The 15052-nt window shown below is 44.8% G+C and overlaps 1 pseudogene; it reads left to right on the top strand.

The window, feature by feature from the left end:
* The first annotated feature begins 6667 nt into the window (after positions 1 to 6667).
* LOC129554802 (alpha/beta hydrolase domain-containing protein 17C pseudogene) lies at positions 6668 to 10114 on the top strand (annotated as a pseudogene).
* The last annotated feature ends 4938 nt before the right edge of the window (positions 10115 to 15052 follow it).

Here is a 15052-nt window from a genome sequence, read left to right as displayed (position 1 = left end):
AAGAAAACATGTTAATAACTATTTGTGATATATCAGCAGAGTGGAGGCATTTTTGCCTTTAAGTCATGAAGTTATTCTTTAGAGCTGACACCCATGGGGCAGTTTACTCTGGGCCCTGGTGGGTGGAAAAACCACAGGCATAGGTTGCAGATAGATCCAGATTCAAATCCTGTCTCCAAGTTACTGTGTGGCCCTGGGAAACTTACCTAAGCTCTCTGAGCCTCAGTTTTCTTAACTACTGAGTGTAAGAAGTTACAACTATCATGCAGAATTATGAGGGTTTGCTGAGATATGTTACTGAGTCCAAGGTCACACCGCTCACTGCATGTTGTTCAGTCACCAAGTTGTGTCTGACTCTTTTGTGACCCCATGGACTGCAGCACACCCAGGCTCCTCTGTCCTCCACTATCTCCCAGAGTTATCTCAAGTTCATATCTGTTGAGTTGGTGATGCCATCCAACCGTTTCATTTCTCATCCTTCCCTGTCTGCACAGCAGGCCAATAAATTGAGAGATGAGTGTTGGGGCAAAGAATAGCAACTTTATTCAGAAAGCCAGCAGATCGAGGAGAGGGCAGCATCCCGTGCCAAAGAACTATCTTGTCTGAATTAGAATGCAGGCTTCTTTTATACTCAGAGGGGAGAGAGTAAAGTTGAAAATTTCCTGGTTCCAGTCACCTCCTGTGTGTGTGTGTGTGTGTGTTAGTTGCTCAGTTGTGTCCGACTCTTTGCAACCCTGTAGACTGTAGCCTGTCAGGTTCCTCTGTCCATGGAGTTCTCCACACAAGAATACTGGAGTGGGTACCCATTTGGCCTGTGTTAATTTCTTTCTTCCTGCAGCTATTCACAGGTAGGCCTGGTCAAGATGTTTCCGGTGAGTTAAACAAAGGTATTTTAGCTTAATGCTCATTCCTTTGGAGGCAGGGTTCCCAGAGATGTGCCATTATTCATTATTTAAGCTTATAGACCACATCCCTTTAATGATTAACTTGTAATAGAATACAAAGATTCTTCCTGTTACAGGTATTACACTTAAAGCTTCCAGTCCAGTGCCCCCAGATTTCCTTTTACCTTTCCCTCTTTTCTTTAAGGTCATCAGCTCTTGCTGAATTCCTAGTCTTTTGCTCTGTTACTGTCTGGTAACAGGAAATGTATGTTATAAAAGCATCTCGTTCCTATGCTCCCCAGGGGCCTTGGAAAAGATGGTCAGGCAGAGGAGTTCTCAGTATTCTCCTGCTGAATAAGAGTCTGCCTTTGTTCTGCTGGTCCTTTATTAATTTCAACAATTTCTATTGAATGCCTGTTCTGGACCAGGCTCTTGACCAGGCTCTGGGCTACAGTGGGAACAGGGCACCCAGGTTGATTCTTGGAGGTGTGTCAGCTAGGGTTCCTGTTCGCTGGGCTGGGTATCTTCCATTTCCCCTCCAGATTCATCTTCATCTCTCTGTCTGTTCTGAAAGGCTGACCACATCACAGGCTCCCTTGCTGTCTGGTATCTTGTTGGACTCAGCCGCTGGCCCACTGGAGAGAGCTCAGAGAGATGAGTGAGGTTGGAAGTTTGGATTCTTCTGGACTGCCTCCCACCTCCCAGAAAGCCACAGCTCCTTCTAAATTGTCTTTCTCTAATTTCTGCACTTTTAACCATTTGAGCCTCATCGCCTCTTGGGTTTAGGGTCTTGAGTTACTGCACCATCCCTTGTGCTTTCCTCACATCTACACTTTTGAATAAAACATTTTCAAGCACCTCCTATTGATATTTGAGTCATCTTGATTTGAGAGGTCCCTCTGTTTTCTGCTGGAGTCTGACTCAGTTGCAAATAATAAATATCCACACTGGCTCTGATGTACATTAAGAAAGGAGAATTGCCCACATTCAAAACATTCATTGAATTTCTATTCTGTATGAAATTCATGGTGGTGTCTATTGAGGGTTGAATTGTAGTTAAAGGTTTCTCCATGTTGATTACATTCAAAAGGATTTTTTCCAGTATAAAATCTCTGACATACCGTGAGGTGTATAACTTCTTTTTGAAAAAGGTTTTCCATGGTGATTACATTCATAAGACTTCTGCCCTGTATGAATGCTATGACACTCATGAAATGTGACTTCAGGCTCTAGGCTTCTCCCTTTGATGGTGTTCACAGGACTTCTCATTCTGGTGTGGATCCTTGTTTGGTTAAGAGGTAAGCTATCATTGATTCCTCCCCAACCCCAGGTTCATTACTTTCAGAGCAGATGTCTTCACAGGGAATTCCAAGGTGTATGATGAAGTTTGAATTTTGACTGGAAGCTCTCACATAGTGGTTATATTCAGGGTTTTATTTTTTTTAATGTATTTATTTTAATTGGAGGCTAATTACTTTACATTATTGTATTGGTTTTGCCGTACATTGACATGAATCTGCCCCGGGTGTACATGTGTTCCCCATCTTGAACCCCCCTCCCACTTCCCTCTCCATCCCACCCCTCTGGTTCATCCCAGTGCACCAGCCCCGAGCATCCTGTATCATGCGTCAAACATGGACTGGCGATTCGTTTCACATATGATAATATACATGTTTCAATGCCATTCTCCCAAATCATCCCACCCTCGCCCTCTCCCACAGAGTCCAAAAGACTGTTCTATACATCTGTGTCTCTTTTGCTGTCTCATATACAGTGTTATCGTTATCATCTTTCTAAATTCCATATATATGTGTTAGTATACGCAACAGTTAAAACTGGACATGGAACAACAGACTGGTTCCAAATAGGAAAAGGAGTGCATCAAGGTTGTATACTGTCACCCTACTTATTTAACTTCTATGCAGAGTACATCAAGAGGAACACTGGGCTGGAAGAAGCACAAGCTGGAATCAAGATTGCTGGGAGAAATATCAATAACCTCAGATATGCAGATGACACCACCCTTATGGCAGAAAGTGAAGAGGAACTAAAAAGCCTCTTGATGAAAGTGAAAGAGGAGAGTGAATAGTTTGGCTTGAAGCTCAACATTCAGAAGACACAGATCATGGCATCTGGTCCCATCACTTTGTTGGAAATAGATGGGGAAACAGTGGAAGCAGTGTCAGACTTTGTTTGGGCTCCAAAATCACCGCAGATGCTGACTGCAGCCAGGAAATTAAAAGACGCTTACTCCTTGGAAGGAAAGTTATGACCAACCTAGATAGCATATTAAAAAGCAGAGACATTACTTTGCCTACCAGGGTCCGTCTAGTCAAGGCAATGGTTTTTCCCGTGGTCATGTATGGATGTGAGAGTTCGACTGTGAAGAAAGCTGAGCGCTGAAGAATTGATGCTTTTGAACTGTGGTGCTGGAAAAGACTCTTGAGAGTCCCTTGGACTGCAAGGAGATCCAACCAGTCCATTCTAGAGGAGATCAATCCTGGGTGTTCATTGGAAGGACTGATGCTAAAGCTGAAACTGCAATACTTTGGCCACCTCATGTGACGAGTTGACTCACTGGAAAAGACTCTGATGCTGGGAGGGATTGGGGGCGGGAGAAGAAGGGGACGACAGAGAATGAGATGGCTGGATGGCATCACCGACTCGATGGACATGAGTTTGAGTGAACTCCGGGAGTTGGTGATGGACAGGGAGGCCTGGCATGCTGTGATTCATGGGGTCGCAAGGAATCGGACATGAGTGAGCGACTGAACTGAACTGAACTGAAACTGTATTGGTGTTTTTCTTTCTGGCTTACTTCACTCTGTATAATAGGCTCCAGTTTCATCCACCTCATTAGAACTGATTCAAATGTATTCTTTTTAATGGCTGAGTAATACTCCTTGTGTATATGTACCACAGCTTTCTTTTCCATTCATCTGCAGATGGACATCTAGGTTACTTCCATGTCCTGGCTATTATAAACAGTGCTGCAATGAACATTAGAGTACATGTGTCTCTTTCAATTCTGGTTTCCTCGGTGTGTATGCCCAGGAGTGCGATTGCTGGGTCGTATGGCAGCTCTATTTCCAGTTTTTTAAGGAATCTCCACACTGTTCTTCATAGTGGTTGTACTACTTTGCATTCCCACCGACCAACCTAGATAGTATATTAAAAAGCAGAGACATTACTTTGCCAACAAAGGTCCATCTAGTCAAAGCTATGGTTTTTCCAGTGGTCATGTATGGATGTGAGAGTTGGACTGTGAACAGTGTAAGAGGGTTCCCTTTTCTCCACACCCTCTCCAGCATTTATTGCTTGTAGACTTTTGGATAGCAGCCATTCTGGCTGGCGTGAAATGATACCTCATTGTGGTTTTGATTTCCATTTCTCTGATTATGAGTGATATTGAGCATCTTTTCATGTGTTTGTTAGCCATCTGTATGTCTTCTTTGGAGAAATGTCTGTTTAGTTCTTTGGCCCATTTTTTGATTGGGTCATTTATTTTTCTGGAATTGAGCTGCAGGAGTTGATTGTATATTTTTGAGATTAATCCTTTGTCAGTTGCTTCATTTGCTATTATTTTCTCCAGTTCTGAAGGCTGTCTTTTCACCTTGCTTATAGTTTCCTTTGCTGTGCAGAAGCTTTTAATTTTAATTAGGTCCCATTTGTTTATTTTTGCTTTTATTTCCAATATTCTGGGAGGTGGGTCATGGAGGCCCTGCTGTGATTTATGTCGGAGAGTGTTTTGCCTATGTTCTCCTCTAGGAGTTTTATAGTTTCTGGTATTCAGAGTTTTAATACAACATGAATGAACCAGGACAGAACCATCTTTCATCTTTGTTACAAGCAAATGACATCAACTATGTATAATTTGCCTCGTGATCCGCCACATCTAGATTGACTCTTTGCAATTGTTAGTCGCTCAGTCGTGTTTGACTCTTTGCAACCCCATGGACTGTAGCCCGCTGGGTTCCTCTGTCCATGGGATTCTCCAGGCAAGAATACTGGAGTGGGTTGCCATTTCCTTCTCCAGAGGATCTTCCTGACCCAGGGATCGAACCCAGGTCTCCCACATTTCAGGCAGACACTTTAACCTCTGAGCCACCAGGGAAGTCCCAGATTATGATTCAAATTCATTCTAAGTGCATCACATTGATGGGGGATTTATTTTTTGGAGAAGTTAAGTATGGAGGTTAAACCAACAGGTGCATGCATGTGTGCTCAGCCACTTCAGTTGTGTCTGACTCTTTAAAACCCTATTGATTGTAACCTTCCAGGCTCCTCAGTCCATGGGATTCTCCAGGCAAGAATACTGGAATGGATTACCATGGCCTTCTTCAGGGGATCTTCCTGACCCAGGAATCAAACCTGCATCTCTTGCATTGCAGGCAGATTCTTTACTGACTGAGCCACCAGGGAAGCCCTTTCACCAGTATGTTTTCCAACATTCTCACCTTGGTCTGGATTTTCCTGTAAGAGAACATCTCCAGGGTGGAAAGCTCACCTGTTCTATTGTCAGTTTGTAAGATCACCGTCTTTTCAAAAAAGTCATAAGCTGTTCTTTATGAGTGTTTCGATGTTATGAAGGAATATACACACCTTCACAAATGTTTTACCATAAGGTGGGCTCCTTAGTTTTGCCATAAGGTGAGCTTTTTATATTGCAGAAATCTCACATACAAATCTTTTCCCTCTCAGGTTTTGGGAGGCAACCTGCCAGTTAGCACCTACCTCACATTTCTCTCTCCTTGGTCCATAGCTTTCCTCCTTGTTTCAAGTTACAGATCACATCTGGTTTGCTGTCTTTTTGTTTGTTTGTTTTCTGGATGAGCCACTTGACTTGCAGGATGTTAGTTCCCCCAACCAGGGATCGAACCTGTGCCCCCTGCATGGAGTTCTAACCACTGGATCGCCAGGAAAGTCCTTGGTTTGCTGTCTTGGTGCTCAGTGGAGAGTAGGGTCTGTAAGTCCCCAGCATCGTGTCCCTGCAGTCAGCCATCTGTGCAGTCTCTAGTCCCTGCTGCCCCAGGTAAAATTCATGGCCACTTCTGTAAACGTTGCCATTGCCTTCTATTTGGTCCTTTCAAAGTCTTCTTGGGAAAAATCAGAGAAGGTGGATTATTTTGTACTTTATTTATTTTTGCTTATCTTGTAGTTCTTTCTGTGTTAGTTCACATTTCTTATTAATTGCTATGGGCATTTCATAGCATTGATATGTCATAATTTATTCAAGCACTTGCTTGTGGTATCTCAATCACTTCATGATAAAAAACAATAAAAATAAGCTGTTAAGGATTTAAAAGTTTAAGCCATTTCAAAAGAAAAAGCTAGCATTTGTTTTAAAAAAGAAAATTACCAATCCTCAAAGTCTAAAACATTTAAGAGTAGATTTTGATACGATGGGCATACCTCTTTAATGGAAAAATCCAAACTTCTGAAAACCCAAACTTCTTTTTCTGAAAAGAAAAAGACCAAAGTCTGTCTGAGTGTACATTTCTATGACTGGATAATAATTAGATGCTCAGTACACCAAAAACTTAACTAATGAAATTAAATGGGACAAGACATGATTATTGCTGTCTGGGGAAAAAATTCAGGTAATTATACATTCTCCACCCAAACAAAAGGTCAGGCTGTCCTACACTGTGAAACCGTCATATGGACCATTAGCTTAACATTAAGACAGAGAAGTTCTGCCTTCAGTGTTTTGATCCATTTCAAAAGCTACTCTGAACACCTGGCACCTTCTTCTGCCATGTCATGAACACATTATGCAGGGAATGGACCCCAGGAGCGTACAAACCAATGGAGCAAGTGAGCCCTTTATGAGTAAAGATGCTAAATCTGAAACACATGGTCCTTTTATCACTTGGAATCTGCAGCTTCTGCCTCTTCTCAGATGCCTGAAAAGCTGCCGGAAGCAAAACTTGCCAACTGAAAGCGTTCTTGGAGATGGGTTTAAGTAAAACTGGTCCTCTGTTCCTGACACCAATAAGTGTAGGTGCTCCAGTATCTTCTGGGGGTAGTGTAGACTCTTGCTCATTCAGATAGCTGGGTCATTGAGCAGTGCACCTGGGACAGTGTGCATCACATCTTATTTATATGTCTATTCTTTTTGCAGGTTTCCCTTTTTCAACAACTTTATTGCTGTTTAGTCACTAAGTCGTGTCCAACTCTTTGTAACCCCATGGACTGTAGCCTACCAGGCTTCTCTGTCCATGGAATTTCCAGGCAAGAATACTGGAGTGGATTTCCATTTCCTTCTCGAGGAGATCTTCCCCACCCAGGGATTGAACCCACATCTTTTGCATTGGCAGGCAGATTCTTTACTGCTGAGCCACCAGGGGAACCAGTTTTAACAATTTTATCTAGATGAAATTTACATAATATAAAATTCACCCATTCTAAGTGGGTCACTGAGTTTTAGGCATTTTGCTGAGTTGTGCAATGAGGCTTTTTTTACTTCTGACAGATACGTGGGTTTTCTCCCCACACCAATCAGTTCTCCCACTTACTAGAAACCAATCAGTTCAGTCGCTTAGTCGTGTCGGACTCTTTGCGACCCCATGAATCACAGCACGCCAGGCCTCCCCGTCCATCACCAACTCCCGGAGTCCACCCAAACCCATGTCCATTGAGTCGGTGATGCCATCCAACCTCTGTCGTCCCCTTCCCCTCCTGCCTTCAATCTTTCCCAGCATCAGGGTCTTTTCAAATGATTCAGTTCTTCATATCAGGTGGCCAAAGTATTGGAGTTCCAATGAATATTCAGGACTGATTTCCTTTAGGATGGACTGGGTGGATCTTGCAGTCCAAGGGACTCTCAAGAGTCTTCTCCAGTACCACAGTTCAAAAGCATTAATCCTTCGGCGCTCAGCGCCAATAGGGTGTCCTACAAATCAATTCAATTTGTAACTTGGCGCCTCGCCCCGCCCGTTAGGCCGCCTCTGACCGGCCCCAGCTCCCAGCGCCGAGCCTGCCAGGCCGGCCCCGCCTCCCAGCACCCGCCCGCCCGCCCCCGCGCGCACCTCCCAGCCTGTCCTCCAGCCGCGTGCGCCCGCCCGCCCTCGCTCCCCAGCCTGCTTGCTTGCCTGCCTGCTGTGCTGGCTTTTCTGCTGCCCGCCCTGCCCGAGCCCCATCGCCGCCAAGCTGACCTTCCTGCCCCCCGAGCCCACCTACACGGTGCTGGCGCCGGAGCAGCGCGGCCCCGGCGCGCCCGCTCCGGCCTCGGCCGCTTCCACTCCACCTCCGCCGCGGCAGCAGTCCAAGGAGGGGGCGCGGGGGGCCGGCGCGTGCAGCCTGCACCTGAGCCAGCGCGCCGACTGCTCGCAGCGCTAGCTAGAAGCGGTCTAGGTCTTCTCGTGCGCCTCCGGGAACAACCGGCTAAGCTGAATGTTCGTGCGCTACGCGCCCTCCAGCCGCTACACGCAGCTCTTCTCGCACGGCAACGCGGCGGACTTGGGCCAGATGTGCGACTTCTACATCGGTCTGGGCTCGTGCATCAACTGCAACATCTCCTACGACCTGCTCCGGCTACGGCGTCAGCTCCGTCAAGCCCCTCCAAGAAGAACCTCTACGCCGACATCGCGTGGCAGGCGCTGCGCACCCGAAAAGATCTGCTTCATTGAAATGCCCAAAACTTAGCTGTTTGCCCCCCAGCAACATCTTCTTGCTGTCTGTATCAGCCTGTGATGAGTTAGCTGCAGACAGTAGCTTTTCTTGGTGTGCTCTGGTATCGTACCGTTACTGGAGCATGGATTGCCATGTACGGCCTAAGTCCCCGGAGAACATCATCTTGTATGGTCAGAGCTTTGCGACGGCCCCCACGGTAGACCTGGCCTCCAGGTGCGAGTATGCTGCCGTGATTCTTCATTCGCCTCTGATGTCTGGGTGGCGTGTGGCTGGCTTTTCCCGGCAGCAGGAAAACGTACTGCTTTGACGCCTTCCCCAGCATTGACAAGATCTCCAAAGTCACCTCTCCCGTGCTAGTTATTCACGGCACGGAGGACGAGGTCATTGACTTCTCCCACGGCCTGGCCGTGTACGAGCTGTGTCCCCAGGCCGTGGAGCCGCCCGGGGTCGAACGGGCCGGGCATAATGACATAGAGCTTTACTCACAATACCTGGGGAGACTAAAACTTCATTTCTCACGAATTTCCCAATTCCTGAAGACGACGACTTGATATTACCTCATTGACTGTGAGCACGAGTCCTCCGTGTTACACAGGCTTTCACTGGACGGCGGTCATGGAGTGATCACCACAAGGAAGCACCCAGCTTTTCCGGCATCCTCATCAGACAGCCAAGGATATCCAGAGATTCTAACGACTTACACATCATGTTAAACGGAATAGCTGTGACTTCCAGCTTCATTGCCTTGCAGGGCGGGAATGAGAGATGAGTGGGGGGACCACTTTCTCATGCTGTAAAAAAGAATGCTCACACCCCTTTCTCCACCTTCTCAGAATTTGACCTTCAGCTCTCTTTCAGCCACTGGATTCATGGGTTCAGTCTATTTGTGAAGCTGTGATTAGTTTAACTGGAAACCACTGTGATGAAAATTCCTTCATTTTTATTAACATGCCAATCTTTTCCCCAAAACAAATCAATTAAAGGGTAATTTACTGGAACTGTGGTGATTGGCTTTATCAACTGGAACCATATAAATATAACTGGAATATTCTTAAAATGAAACCTTTTTAAAGTGTAAATTTATTACACTAGTCCACAGTTTTAATATTTTGATTGTCTGGTTGGTCTAACAAAGAACCTAGCCAACTTTCCTCTTTGTAGGCTTTTTTAAAGTACTGTACATATTTGCAATCACATTGTGCATAGATTCCTACTGAGTAATTTTCTTCTGTCAGGCCATAGCAATGAACTGCAGATTCCTTGTTTGTAATGTAAGCGATTGAATACATTTTGTTAATATGTTTTTATTCCTATTAAATTTTTATAACATTTCCAAGACAAAAAAATGACAAATTTATGCTTTGAGAAAATTATGTAATTAAAATTGCACAAAACTAATCTTTTTAGTTTAGGAGTTATTTGGGTTTTTACACTGGGGTTGCACCAACAGCATCAGAAATGTAAGATTCTTGAAATTGTTACACTACTGTTGCTTGGGGATTTGGGTTTGAGAGTTCTTCGGTTTTATTAGAAAACCTTTTTTTCCCCCAAATTTAAAAGCCTTAAATGTAGTGTAAGCCTCCGATTGTTGTACAGCTGGGTTGTGGTTGACTGCCAGTTTGTGTAGTGTTGCCTGGATGCAACACAGTGGTTGGTCATGGAATAAAGGATGCATGGATCTGAAAAAAAATTTTGTAGGAGTTTGTGCAGACCCCACAGATGCCAGGGCTCAGTCCCACAGACAGTCCTCATGTCAGACGCCAGTTTCAAATCTCAGGTTGTCACCTGTACTTCTCACTGACAAGCTATACTTTGGGATTTCCTGCAACATCCCCCTCCTCAGGTGTGATAACTCACTAGAGGGATTCAGAGAACACAGGAAAATACTTACTATGACTGGTTTATCGTAAAGGGTGCAACTCAGGAGCAATCACGTGGGCATAGGGGCAAGGTATGCAGGAGAGGTGCTGAGTTCCCAACCTCTCTCTGGGCATGTCACTCTCTCAACACCTTGGTGTTTACACCAGTCTGGAAGCTCCCTGAGCCTTGACGTTGGGGGTTTTATGGAGCATCCATTACGTAGTTCTGATTGAGTAAATCATTAGCCAGTGGTAATTAACTCACTGTTAGCTTCTGTCCTCTCTGGAGGTCAGCACAACCCTCTAGTCATGCTTACTAACCTCCTTCCTAAAGCCATCTAGGGGCCCCCAACATGAGTCATTTGGCTACTAGCCTCCTTCCTAAAGCCATCTAGACCACTCATCACCCCAGAGACTCCAAGAATTTTAGGAATCATGTCCCAGGAACCAGGGACAAAGACCAAATATTGATTTCTAATATCATATCCTTGGACTCCAGCAAGCCAGGCCTCTCTGTCCCTCACCATCTCCCAAAGCTTGCCCAAGTTCATGTCCATTGCATCGGTGATGCCATCCAGCCACCTCTTCCTCTGATGCCCTCTTCTCCTTCTGCCCTTGATCTTTCCCAGCATCAGGGACTCATCCAATGAATCAACTATTCGAACCATATGATCAAAATACTGGAGTCTCAGGTTCAGCATCAGTCCTTCCAGAGAGTATTCATGGTTGACTGAATCCAGAGATTGACTGTTTAAGCTCCTTGCTGTCCAAGGGACTCTTCAGCACCACAGTCTGAAGGCATCATTCTTTGGCACTCTGCCTTCTTTATGGTCCAGATTTCACAACTGTACATGACCACTGGGAAAACCATAGCCTTGACTATACAGACCTTTGTCAGCAGAGTAATGTCACTGCTTTTCAACACACTGCCTAGGTTTGTTATCGCTTTCCTGCCAAGAGGCAAATGTCTTCTGATTTCATGACTACAGTCACCATCTGCAGTGATTTTAGAGCCCAAGAAGAGGAAATCTGTCATTACTTCCACTTTCCCACCTTGTTTGCCATGAAGTAATGGGGCTGGATGCCATGATATTAGTTTTTTTTCAATATTTAATTTTGGAGCAGCTGTGAAGAGATATCCCACGACCTAAGTAAGAGAAACCCAAATAAGACGGTAGGTATTGCGAGGGGGCATCAGAGGGCAGACACACTGAAATCATAATCACAGAAAACTAGTTGATCTGATCACATGGACCATAGCCCTGTCTAACTCAGCGAAACTAAGCCATGCCATGTGGGGCCACCCAAGACGGATGGGTCATAGTGGAGAGGTCTGACAGCTTGTGCTCCACTGGAGAAGGGAATGGCAAACCACTTCAATATACTTTCCTTGAGAACCCCGTGAACAGTATGAAAAGGCAAAATGATAGGATACTGAATGAGGAATTCCTCAGGTCCATAGGTACCCAGTATGCTGCTGGAGATCAGTGGAGAAATAACTCCAGAAAGACTGAAGGGATGGAGCCAAAGCAAAACAAATACCCAGTTGTGGATGTGACTGGTGATAGAAGTAAGGTCCGATGCTGTAAAGAGCAATACTGCATAGAAACCTGGAATGTTAGGTCCATGAATCAAGGCAAATTGCAAGCGGTCCAACAGGAGATGACAAGAGTGAGCGTAGACATTCTAGGAATCAGCAAACTAAAATGGACTGGAATGGGTGAATTTAACTCAAATGACCATTATATCTACTACTGTGGGCAGGAATCCCTTAGAAGAAATGGAGTAGCCATCATGGTCAACAAAAGAGTCTGAAATGCAGTACTTGGATATAATTTCAAAAACGAAAGAATGATGTCTGTTCGTTTAGTTTCCAAGGCAAACCATTCAATATTACAGTAATCCAAGCCTATGCCCCAACCAGTAACAATGAAGAAGCCGAAGTGGAATGATTCAATGAAGACCTACAAGACCTTTTAGAACGAACACCCAAAAAAGATGTCCTTTTCATTATAGGGGACTGGAATGCAAAAGAAGGAAGTCAAGAAACACCTAGAATAACAGGCAAATTTGGCCTTGGAGCACGAAATGAAGCAGGGCAAAGGCTAATAGAGTTTTGCCAAGAGAACGCACTGGTCACAGCAAACACCCTCTTCCAACAACACAAGAGAAGGCTCTACACATGGGCATCACCAGATGGTCAACACCGAAATCAGACTGATTATATTCTTTGCAGCCAAAGATGGAGAAGCTCTATACAGATAGCAAAAACAAGACCAGGAGCTGACTGTGGCTCAGATCATGAACTCCTTATTGCCAAATTCAGAATGAAATTGAAGAAAGCAGGGAAAACCACTAGACCATTCGGATATGACCTAAATCAAATCCCTTATGATTATACAGTGGAAGTAAGAAATAGATTTAAGGGACTAGATCTGATAGAGTGCCTGATGAACTCTGGACGGAGGTTCGTGACATTGTACAGGAGACAGGGACCAAGACCATTCCCATGGAAAAGAAATGCAAAAAAGCAAAATGGCTATCTGAGGAGGCCTTACAAATAGCTGTGAAAAGAAGAGAAGCGAAAAGCAAAGGAGAAAAGGAAAGATATAAGCATCTGAATGCAGAGTTCCAAAGAACAGCAAGGAGAGATAAGAAAGCCTTCCTCAGCGATCAATGCAAAGAAATAGAGGAAAACAACAGAATAGGAAAGACAAGAGATCTCTTCAAGAAACTTAGAGATATCAAGGGAATATTTCATGCAAAGATAGGTTCGATAAAGGACAGAAATGGTATGGACCTAACAGAAGCAGAAGATATTAAGAAGAGGTGGCAAGAATACACAAAAGAACTGTACAAAAGAGATCTTCATGACCAAGATAATCACGATGGGGTGATCACTCACCTGGAGCCAGACATCTTAGAATGTGAAGTCAAGTGGGCCTTAGAGAGTATCACTACGAACAAAGCTAGTGGAGGTGATGGAATTCCAATTGAGCTATTTCAAATCCTGAAAGATGATGCTGTGAAAGTGCTGCACTCAATATGCCAGCAAATTTGGAAAACTCAGCAGTGGCCACAGGACTGGAAAAGGTCAGTCTTCATTCCAATCCCAAAGAAAGGGAATGCCAAAGAATGCTCAAACTACCGCACAATTGCACTCATCTCACACGCTAGTAAAGTCATGCTCAAAATTCTCCAAGCCAGGCTTCAGCAATATGTGAACCATGAACTTCCAGATGTTCAAGCAGGTTTTAAATTGCCAACATCCACTGGATCATGGAGAAAGCAAGAGAGTTCCAGAAAAACATCTATTTCTGCTTCATTGACTATGCCAAAGCCTTTGACTGTGTGGATCACAGTAAACTGTGGAACATTCTGAAAGAGATGGGAATACCAGACCACCTGACCTGCCTCTTGAGAAACCTGTATGCAGGTCAGGAAGCAACAGTTAGAACTGGACATGGAACAACAGACTGGTTCCAAATAGGAAAATGAGTGCGTCAGGTTGTATATTGTCACCCTGCTTATTTAACTTATATGCAGAGTACATCATGAGGAACGCTGGGCTGGAAGAAGCACAAGCTGGAATCAAGATTGCTGGGAGAAATATCAATAACCTCAGATATGCAGATGACACCACCCTTAACCAGTCCATTCTAAAGGAGATCAATCCTGGGTGTTCATTGGAAGGACTGATGCTAAAGCTGAAACTGCAATACTTTGGCCACCTCATGCGACGAGTTGACTCACTGGAAAAGACTCTGATGCTAGGAAAGGTTGAGGGCGGGAGGAGAAGAGGACGACAGAGAATGAGATGGCTGGATGGCATCACCGACTCTGTGGACATGAGTTTGAGTGAACTCTGGGAGTTGGTGATGGACAGGGAGGCCTGGCGTGCTGTGATTCATGGGGTCGCGGAGAGTCGGACACGACTGAGCGACTGAACTGAACTGAACTGAACTGAAGAAGAACTAAAATGCCTCTTGATGAAAGTGAAAGAGGAGAGTGAAAAAGTTGGCTTGAAGCTCAACATTCAGAAAACAAAGATCATGGCATCTGGTCCCATCACTTCATGGGAAATAGATGGGGTAACAGTGGAAACAGTGTCAGACTTTATTTTTGGGGGCTCCAAAATCACTGCAGATGGTGATTGCAGCCAGGAAATTAAAAGACGCTTACTCCTTGGAAGGAAAGTTATGACCAACCTAGATAGCATATTAAAAAGCAGAGACATTACTTTGCCAACCAAGGTCCGTCTAGTCAAGGCTATGGTTTTTCCTGTGGTCATGTATGGATGTAAGAGTTCGACTGTGAAGAAAGCTGATCGCCGAAGAATTGATGCTTTTGAACTGTGGTGTTGGAGAAGACTCTTGAGAGTCCCTTGGACTGCAAGGAGATTCAACCAGTCCATTCTAGAGGAGATCAATCCTGGGTGTTCATTGGAAGGACTGATGCTGAAACTGAAGCTCCAATACTTTGGCCACCTCATGCGACGAGTTGACTCACTGGAAAAGACTTTGATGCTGGGAGGGATTGGGGGCGGGAGGAGATGGGGACGACAGAGAATGAGATGGATGGATGGCATCATCAACTCAATGTACATGAATTTGAGTGAACTCTGGGAGCTGGTGATGGACAGGGAGGCCTGGCGTGCTGTGATTCATGGGGTCG

Source organism: Moschus berezovskii, chromosome 15, assembly GCF_049115385.1.
Source record: "Moschus berezovskii isolate FMDL1 chromosome 15, NW_MosBer_1.0, whole genome shotgun sequence".
NCBI classification, from domain to species: domain Eukaryota; kingdom Metazoa; phylum Chordata; class Mammalia; order Artiodactyla; family Moschidae; genus Moschus; species Moschus berezovskii.
Note: the sequence above shows the minus strand (reverse complement) of the source record. Positions and strands in the feature narration are given on the sequence as shown.